Here is an 8,409-nt window from a genome sequence, read left to right on the forward strand (position 1 = left end):
CATCCACTTACATGGATAATCTATACTATATTATTATTTTTGCTATGGGTTTAGTGATAATCGAAAGACCAAAATGATTTCAAACTTGACACAAGCTCCCAAACCTAAATTTAAAATGTTCCCTAGAGTCCATTGTTAAATGCCTTTGTAGAGTCATTCTCATTTTCTCTCCCTCTCCCATATCTTCCCATATCTCTTTCTTCCAAAGAAAGTAACAGGTCATGTGTGCATGCACACACAAAGGTGGCCATGGCAAAAGATCACACACACACACACACACACACACACACACTCTCTCTCTCTCTCTCTCTCTCTCTCTCTCTCTCTCTCTCTCTCTCTCTCTCTCTCTCTCTCTCTCTCTCTCTCTCAGGGTGATGGGGTTGGTGGTCATGGCTCCTGTAGACCCACCAATAGTGAAAGGCGATGAGTATAGTGAATGCAGTGGTGGTTGTGGTTGCTCTATAGAAGTTGCATTCAAAGGAAGGACAATGGGCAATGTAGTGGAAGATGATAGAGGAAAGAACTACAACAGAACATAGTGACATTAGAGGTAGGCATTGCGGTGGAAGGCATGTCACTGGTAAGTAGAGGGACAGAGAGCTTCATGTAATATCTCCCCCCCTAACCCCCGTACTTTCCCCCCCATGGAAACCCCCCTTAAAATTTATTTAACTTTAATTCAAAAAAAATTTCCCTCTCCCTCTCCCTGCTGACAATACATCGGGGGGAGAGAGAGAGGGAGTGAAGTGGGAGAAGGGGGGGCATGCAGCCCCCCAGATGGTGGCGGATAGCTGCGCCCCCCCTTATAAAGCCTTTCCCCCCTCCCTGGTACACACAGCCCCCCTGCTAGCCATGACACACAAGACCCCCCCCCCCCCCCCCCCCCGCTATTCTGCATTGCGCCCCTCCCCTCCTTTGCATCACAGACCCCCCCTCCAGCTACAGACGATGCACCCCCTCTTTTGATGTCCAGATCGATAGCCCCTCTCCCCCCCCCACGTGATCACCGTGCATAGAAAGAAGGAGGAGAAGAGAAGAAGAGAGAGGAAGAGAAGAAGAAGAGGAGGAGGAGGAGAGGGAGAGAAGAAGAGAAGAAGGGAGAGAAAGAAGGGGAAGAAGAGGGAGAGAGAAGGGTAGAAGAAGAAGGAGAAGAGGAAGAGAGAGAAAGGAGGAGAAGAGAAGAAGAGAGAGAGAGAAGAAGGAGAGGAAGAAGGAGAAGAAGAGGGAGAAGAGAAGGAGAAGAAAAGAAGGAGAAGAGAAGAAGGAAGAGGAGAGGGAGAGAGAAGAGAAGAAGTGAAGAAGAGGGAGAGAAGGAGAAGGAGAGAAGAGGAAGGAGGGAGAGAGAGGGAAGAAGAGAAGGAGAGAAAGAGGGAGAGAGAGGAAAGGAGAGAGAGAAGTAGAAGAAGAAGAAGAAGAAGAGGTAGAAGGAGAGAAGAGAGAAGTAGTAGTAGTAGTAGTAGAAGAAGAAGAAGAAGAAGAGGTAGTAAGAGGAGGAGAAGAGAAGGAGAGAGAGAGAGAGAGTAGGAGAAAAAGAGAAAAGAAAAAGAAGAGGAAGAGGAGAGGGAGAGAAGAAGAGGAGGAGAGAGAAGGAAGGAGAAGAGGAGGAAAAGAAGAAGGAAAGGAAGAACAGAAGGAGAGAGAGAAGAGAGGAAGGGAAGGAGAGAAAGAGGAGAGAGAGAGAAGGAGAAGAAGTAGAAGAGGTAGGAGAGAAGAGAGAAGTAGAAAAAGAAGAAGAAGAGGAAGGAGAGAGAGAAAGAAGGAGAAGAGAAGAGGAAGAAGAGAGGGAGAGAGAGAGAATGAGAAAGAGAGGGGAAGAGAGTTGGAGAGTGAAGACGGTTCAAGAAGCCACACTCAAGCCACCCCCTCATCGGCAAGGGATCCCCTACCCGTGACCTTTCCCTCCCGAACCGGTCATCTTGAAGGCTGTTAAGGCACTATCCAAACCCCGAGTAGAAATGGCTCCCAAGAAGAAAATCGCGGGAAGTGTAGATGCCAAAGCTACCGTTGGTGTCGATAATGCGGGAGAGGCGAGCGGAGTGACCAACGCAATAAACGGCCCTACGAACACGAATCAAACCCAGGTTCTTTAAGCATTATAGTTAATTATGTATTATTTCTCGTGGAAGAGATAAAAGGGTTAGCTACGTGCATGGAACAAGGACGAGTCGTAGGATTTTTGTTTACTCTAAGCGCTCGGTTGCATGCGTGAAATGGTAGAGTATGGAGTTCGCATAAGTTTATATGCATGAAATGATAGCTTTTACACACATAAAATGATAAGGTTTTTGCATTATTTCAAATAAAATAATAGCTTTTAAACCAGTTTAGTGCATGAATAGTCATTTAGAATTCATGCTTCACGATCATGACTAAAAGAAACACATGAAATGATAGTTTTCGATGGATAGAAACCTAGATCTTCATGAGATCTAGTGCATTAGGAATAAGTATAATTGCCTACGAATTGTTTAATCGATCATGTTGTGGACTATCGCAAATGGACACGCTCCTAGCTTAATTGAAGCTGATGACCTAACCCTATATGGATTGTTGACCCAAGCTATGCTTGGTTATTTGAAAAGGTTGTAAATCCCTCGAGCAAGTGTTTTGATACATCCAAGTTAAATTCTGATTGTGCATGCAATGGGATTGCGATGCCTTGAAGCAAGAGGTCGTGCATTCAACTGTTTGTTAATGTGGCTTTGGATGTTAATCCAAGTGGGGTGTGTTTGATGGTTGTATGGCCGGGTTTGAGATGACTGATTGCCATGGAGACAAAAGGGATGTTTTCCCTAGTGATTGTTTTTAAGCTGGGTACTTCAGCTATGGTTGATTTTCTAAAGGGATAATTAAGAAAGGGTCTAGCTACCCCCCGCGAATCGCCAAACCCTAACCAAGGGGGTTGTGAATCCGCGCTGGGAATGTGGACCGAACCCGCCGTGAGAGGTCTCTCCGTTGAAATTACTTGGTGTAGGAGGACGCTTGGGTGCCAATGGGGGCTCTGGCCGTAAATCCCAATGCCTCCGGGCCCTACACAAGTGTTCTACGTGACTCAAGATGGGATCTCGAGGCCTTGATACTAGTAACAAGGCGGAATCTTGGTAGGATAAACCTTCAGGTTTTGTTGCTAGGAGACGGAAGGATTTTTTTGCGGAGGCAAAAAGGAACACTTAATTCTCCTATATGGGCAGGAGACAAACATTAATATGAAGATAAGTTAAGGAAGTATTTGACCTTGTTTATCCTTGTCTTCATATCTATGTCCTAAATTACGTAAAGGAACCTGTGACTAATGGGTTAATTAAGGAAGCTGCTTTTATGTGTCAAACATAACATGGTAGATAATTAGATAACTAAAACAACCCCTGAGGGAAGCGTGGTGGATGTGACCAATGGGTCTATCCTACGGAAGGGTGGTCTCGGTTAGCCGAGAGCTTTTCTCAAAGGAAATGTTAGAAAAAAGTTGATCTATGATCTTAGACAATGTTGACTAGGAACCCGGACTTCAGGTCGATCCTAGTGGGAACGGTCGGATAAGTTCCATTGCGGGGCAGACTCGAGAGACCCTAGCTGGTAAACCTGTGTCATTCCTTGGGAGTGCCGAGCGGCATCTTCTAGATATATCTCTCGATGGACTGCTAAGACATGTCCCGCGATTTGAAGAGCGGGCAGGTTATAGTCGGTATCAGAGCAAAACTTCATAATGATACATGATTGATTAATGTTCGGTTCATAGACATATCCTAAACAGAAATAACCTAAGTGGTATGGCTTGATTGTTAGGCACCTTTTGCACCCACAAATGCTGACATGCAAGAGAAGAAGTTCCTTCTCAAACAAAATAAGCCACCCGAGTTTGATGGCAAAGGAAGGACTGTTCAAGCTAACGCCGAAATCTGGATTGAGTCCATGGAGGACTATTTTGAGGCAGCAAGAACTGCTCCCGCTAACCAAGCCATACTCGCCAAACTTAAGCTTACAGGTGAAGCGAGACTTTGGTGAAAACAGTGGTGCAGAGACCAAGCAATCTCGGAGGGGACAGTCACTTGGAATAAGCTTAAGGAAGCTGTGCGAGGGAGGTATTTGCCACCTGTCTACCACACACAAAAGATGAATGAATTCTATGACTTGAAGCAGCTAGGATTATCCCTTGAAGCATATTATTCAAAGTTCGTTTCACTCCTAAAGTATGCACCCCTAATGGATATGACACAACAGGTGTCAAAGTTCTGTGTTGGGTTGAATCCACCCATAAACACTCGATTGGAATCAATGCGCCCAACGGACTTGCAAGACGCATTACTTCGAGCGAATCCAATCGTCCAAGAACTTAAATTAGGCAACTATGATGAAGATGATTCACGGGATCAAGACAAGAGGTGCCACAAGTGTGGAGAGATAGGACACATCTATAAGAGATGCCCCAACCGCCGATGTTTCCACTGCAATGAACTAGGACACATCCAAGCAAATTGTCCTGAGTTGGACCCTGAGAATCAGGAATGTGCTGTCAAACGAAGCTGTCTAAACTCTACTTTTGGCTCATATTATGAACCATATGATGATGAAGGCTTGGAGCCTGTTGTAACCTTTGAGGATGACTAGATATCCTATGAAGATCTTCTTGAAGTAATAAGTCTTGTACTTGGAATAAATCCTACTCTTGTACCTATGGTCAATTCAAATAATATGAGTGCACTACTTGAAACATTAAGAGTAGCGCAGCGGATGCATGGTGGGTCTTAACCCACAGGTCATAAGCCCATTAGTGTTTGTCTTCCCCAGTTCTCTCGAGATGAGGACATCTCGATTCCTCTAAGGGGGAGAGGATGTAATATCTCCCCGCCCAACCCTCGTACTTTCCCCCCCATGGAAACCCCCCTTAAAATTTATTTAACTTTAGTTCAAAAAAAATTCCCTCTCCCTCTCCCCGCCAACAGTACATCGGGGAGAGAGAGAGAGAGGGAGTGAAGTGGAAGAAGGGGAGGCATGCAACACCCCAAATGGCGGCGGATAGCTGCCCCCCCCCCCTCCTTGGTACACACATCCCTCCTGCTAGCCGTGACACACAGGACCTCCCCCCACTATTCTACACTATGCCCCTCCCCTCCGTTGCATCACAGGCCCCCCCCTCCAACAACAAACAATACGCCCCCCCCTTTTGACGTCCAAATCGGCAGCCCTTCCCCCCTCGTGTGATCACCATGCATAGAAAGAAGGAGGAGAAGAGAAGAAGAGAGAGGAATAGAAGAAGAAAAAGAAGAAGAGAAGAAGGGAGAGAAAAAAGGGGAAGAAGACGGGGAGAGAAGGATAGAAGAAGAAGGAGAAGAAGAGAGAGAGAGAAGAAGGAGAAGAAGAAGGAGAAGAAGAGGGAGAAGAGAAGGAGAAGAAAAGAAGGAGAAGAGAAGAAGGAAGAGGAGAGGGAGAGAGAAGAGAAGAAGTGAAGAAGAGGGAGAGAAGGAGGAGAGAAGAGGAAGGAGGGAGAGAGAGGGAAGAAGAGGAGAGAAAGAGGGAGAGAGAGGGAAGGAGAGAGAGAAGTAGAAGAAGAAGAAGAAGAAGAGGTAGAAGGAGAGAAGAGAGAAGTAGTAGAAGAAGAAGAAGAAGAGGTAGTAAGAGGAGGAGAAGAGAAGGAGAGAGAGAGAGAGTAGGAGAAAAAGAAAAAAGAAGAAGAGGAAGAGGAGAGGGAGAGAAGGAGAGGAGAGGGAGAGAAGAAGAGGAGAGAGAAGGAAGGAGCAAAGGAGGAAAAGAAGAAGGAACAGAAGAAGAGAGGGAGAGAAGAAGAGAAGGAGAGAGAGAAGAGAGGAAGGGAAGGAGAGAAAGAGGAGAGAGAGAGAAGGAGAAGAAGAAGTAAAGAAGAAGCAGAAGAGGTAGAAGGAGAGAAGAGAGAAGTAGAAAAAGAAGAAGAAGAGGAAGGAGAGAGAGAAAGAAGGAGAAGAGAAGAGGAAGAAGAGAGGGAGAGAGAGAGAAGGAGAAAGAGAGGGGAAGAGAGTTGGAGAGTGATGACGGTTCGAGAAGCCACACTCAAGCCACCTCCTCATCGGCAAGGGATCCCCTGCCCGCGACCTTTCCCTCCCGAACCGGTCATCTTGAAGACCGCTAAGGCCCGGACTATCCAAACCCCGAGTAGAAATGGCTCCCAAGAAGAAAATCGCGGGAAGCGTAGATGCCAAACCTACTGTTGGTACCGGTAATGCGGGAGAGGCAAGCGGAGCGACCAACGCAATAAACGCCCCTATGAACACGAATCAAACCTAGGTTCTTTAAGCATTATAGTTAATTATGTATTATTTCTTGTGGAAGAGATAAAAGGGTTAGCTACGTGCATGGAACAAGGATGAGTCGTAGGATTTTTTTTTACTCTAAGCGCTCGGTTGCATGCGTGAAATGGTAGAGTATGGAGTTCGCATAAGTTTATATGCATGAAATGATAGCTTTTACACACATAAAATGATAAGGTTTTCGTATTATTTCACATAAAATAATAGCTTTTAAACCAGTTTAGTGCATGAATAGTCATTTAGAATTCATGCTTCGCGATCATGACTAAAATAAACACGTGAAATGATAGTTTCTAATGGATAGAAACCTAGACCTTCATGAGATCCGGTGCTTTAGGAATAAGTATAATTGCCTGCGAATTGGTTAATTGATCATGCTGTGGACTATCGGAAATGGACATGCTCCTAGCTTAATTGAAGCTGGTGACCTAACCCTAAATGGATTGTTGACCCAAGTTATGCTTGGTTGTTTGAAAAGGTTGTAAATCCCTTGAGCAAGTGTTTTGATGCATCCAAGTTAAATTCTAATTGTGCAAGCAATGGGATTGCGATGCCTTGAAGCAAGAGGTTGTGCATTCAACTGTTTGTTAATGTGGCTTTGGATGTTAACCCAAGTGGGGTGTGTTTGATGGTTGTATGACCGGGTCTGAGATGACTGATTGCCATGGAGACAAAAGGGATGTTTTTCCTAGTGATTGTTTTTACTCCTGAATGTCACAGCTCTTTCAACGAGACTGTTATTATTCTGTAATATGATGTATGTGAATTCGTGTTGATAAGCTCTTTGGAATGCCTGGCTTGGCTCAACTACATTTTCAAGCAAACTGTAATATCTTTCATTCTCGTGATCTGTTTGGAGCATTGGGTCGAATGAAGAGCTTTCACGATGGAGCTCTACAATCCTTTCGATGGATTGCCTATTGAGGATGCAAAGCCCTGTCCTTGGATGTGGATGTTTTGTTATAGCCATGTACTTTTGGATCAATGGATTATGTAGCATGTTGAAAGCAAATACATCCACAATATCGGATGTAGTCAAGCCAAATCTAGTAGATGGCTGCTGTTGAAGCAATCCATCATTCTAAGAGACTAGAGGTTTATCAAGAATAGATCAATGGTCCAAGATTCCGTTCGCAATCGATCTTGTCGTTTTGCAGATTGAGATGGATCATGCATTAATGATGCTCAATAGTTGAGGCTGTAACGACTTTGCATTGAGAATTCATTTTGTGTAGTCTAGTAAGAGTGACACCATGTATTTGTTTCTCTATTTCTTCACAAGACATGGTCGGCATTTAGTTATCATCATGTTGACTCCGTGTTGTTGGTATGCAAGGATGAGAATAGGGCTTGACAAAGTTCTTGTAACTTGTATTTCTTTTGTAGATGGATCGTTCTTTTGCAAGTTGACAGCATGATGTTGCATTGTGACTATACCACAGGATGCACACATTGTTAGTCTTCCAATGAAGCTTTCACATTCTGTCCCCCAAGATGATTCGAATTTTTCTATGTCGTACCAAGTTGCAGTAAAATGGTTTTAATGATGTTTTTTTAGAAGCCATAGTTTTCCTTTTTCTAAAAGTCCTAAAGGATGCCTTGTGACTTTGTTTCTTTGTAGCATCCATTAATGCTGATGAGAACAATATGTTTTTATCATAAAATTGTAGTATACTTGTTCACGGAAAAACATGTTATAGTTCGTAATTTTATTTTAAAAAAAGATAGTTTATTTTTTCGACGTGCAAGGATGGTGATTTTTTATCTTTTTAATAGTAATTCGAATAAAATAAATAAATAAAATAAATAAAAAATAACAATACTTCAAAAATAAAAAAAACTAAATGAAATGAGAAAACATACTATATAATATGCCGAAGAGTTGACACAAATCTCTTCGTAATTAAATAATTATGGGAAAATGTGCAATTTCCCTATCCATTCAAAATTTTCGGTTTGTTGAAGTTTTACGTTTTTGTTTTTTTTTAGTATGTTCGAAAGTTCGTTTTTTTCGCCATAAGTTCAAAAGATCGTTTTCTTTCATTTTTGTTTCACTACTATTTACTAATCCTAAAAAGAGCGAATGACGAAGATTTGAATCTGACCTTAATAAACTAAAAAGTTAAAGAAC

The sequence above is a fragment of the Lygodium microphyllum genome, chromosome 4, assembly GCF_053477565.2.
Source record: "Lygodium microphyllum isolate KBCC chromosome 4, Lygodium_microphyllum_v1.1.10, whole genome shotgun sequence".
Lineage (NCBI taxonomy): Eukaryota > Viridiplantae > Streptophyta > Polypodiopsida > Schizaeales > Lygodiaceae > Lygodium > Lygodium microphyllum.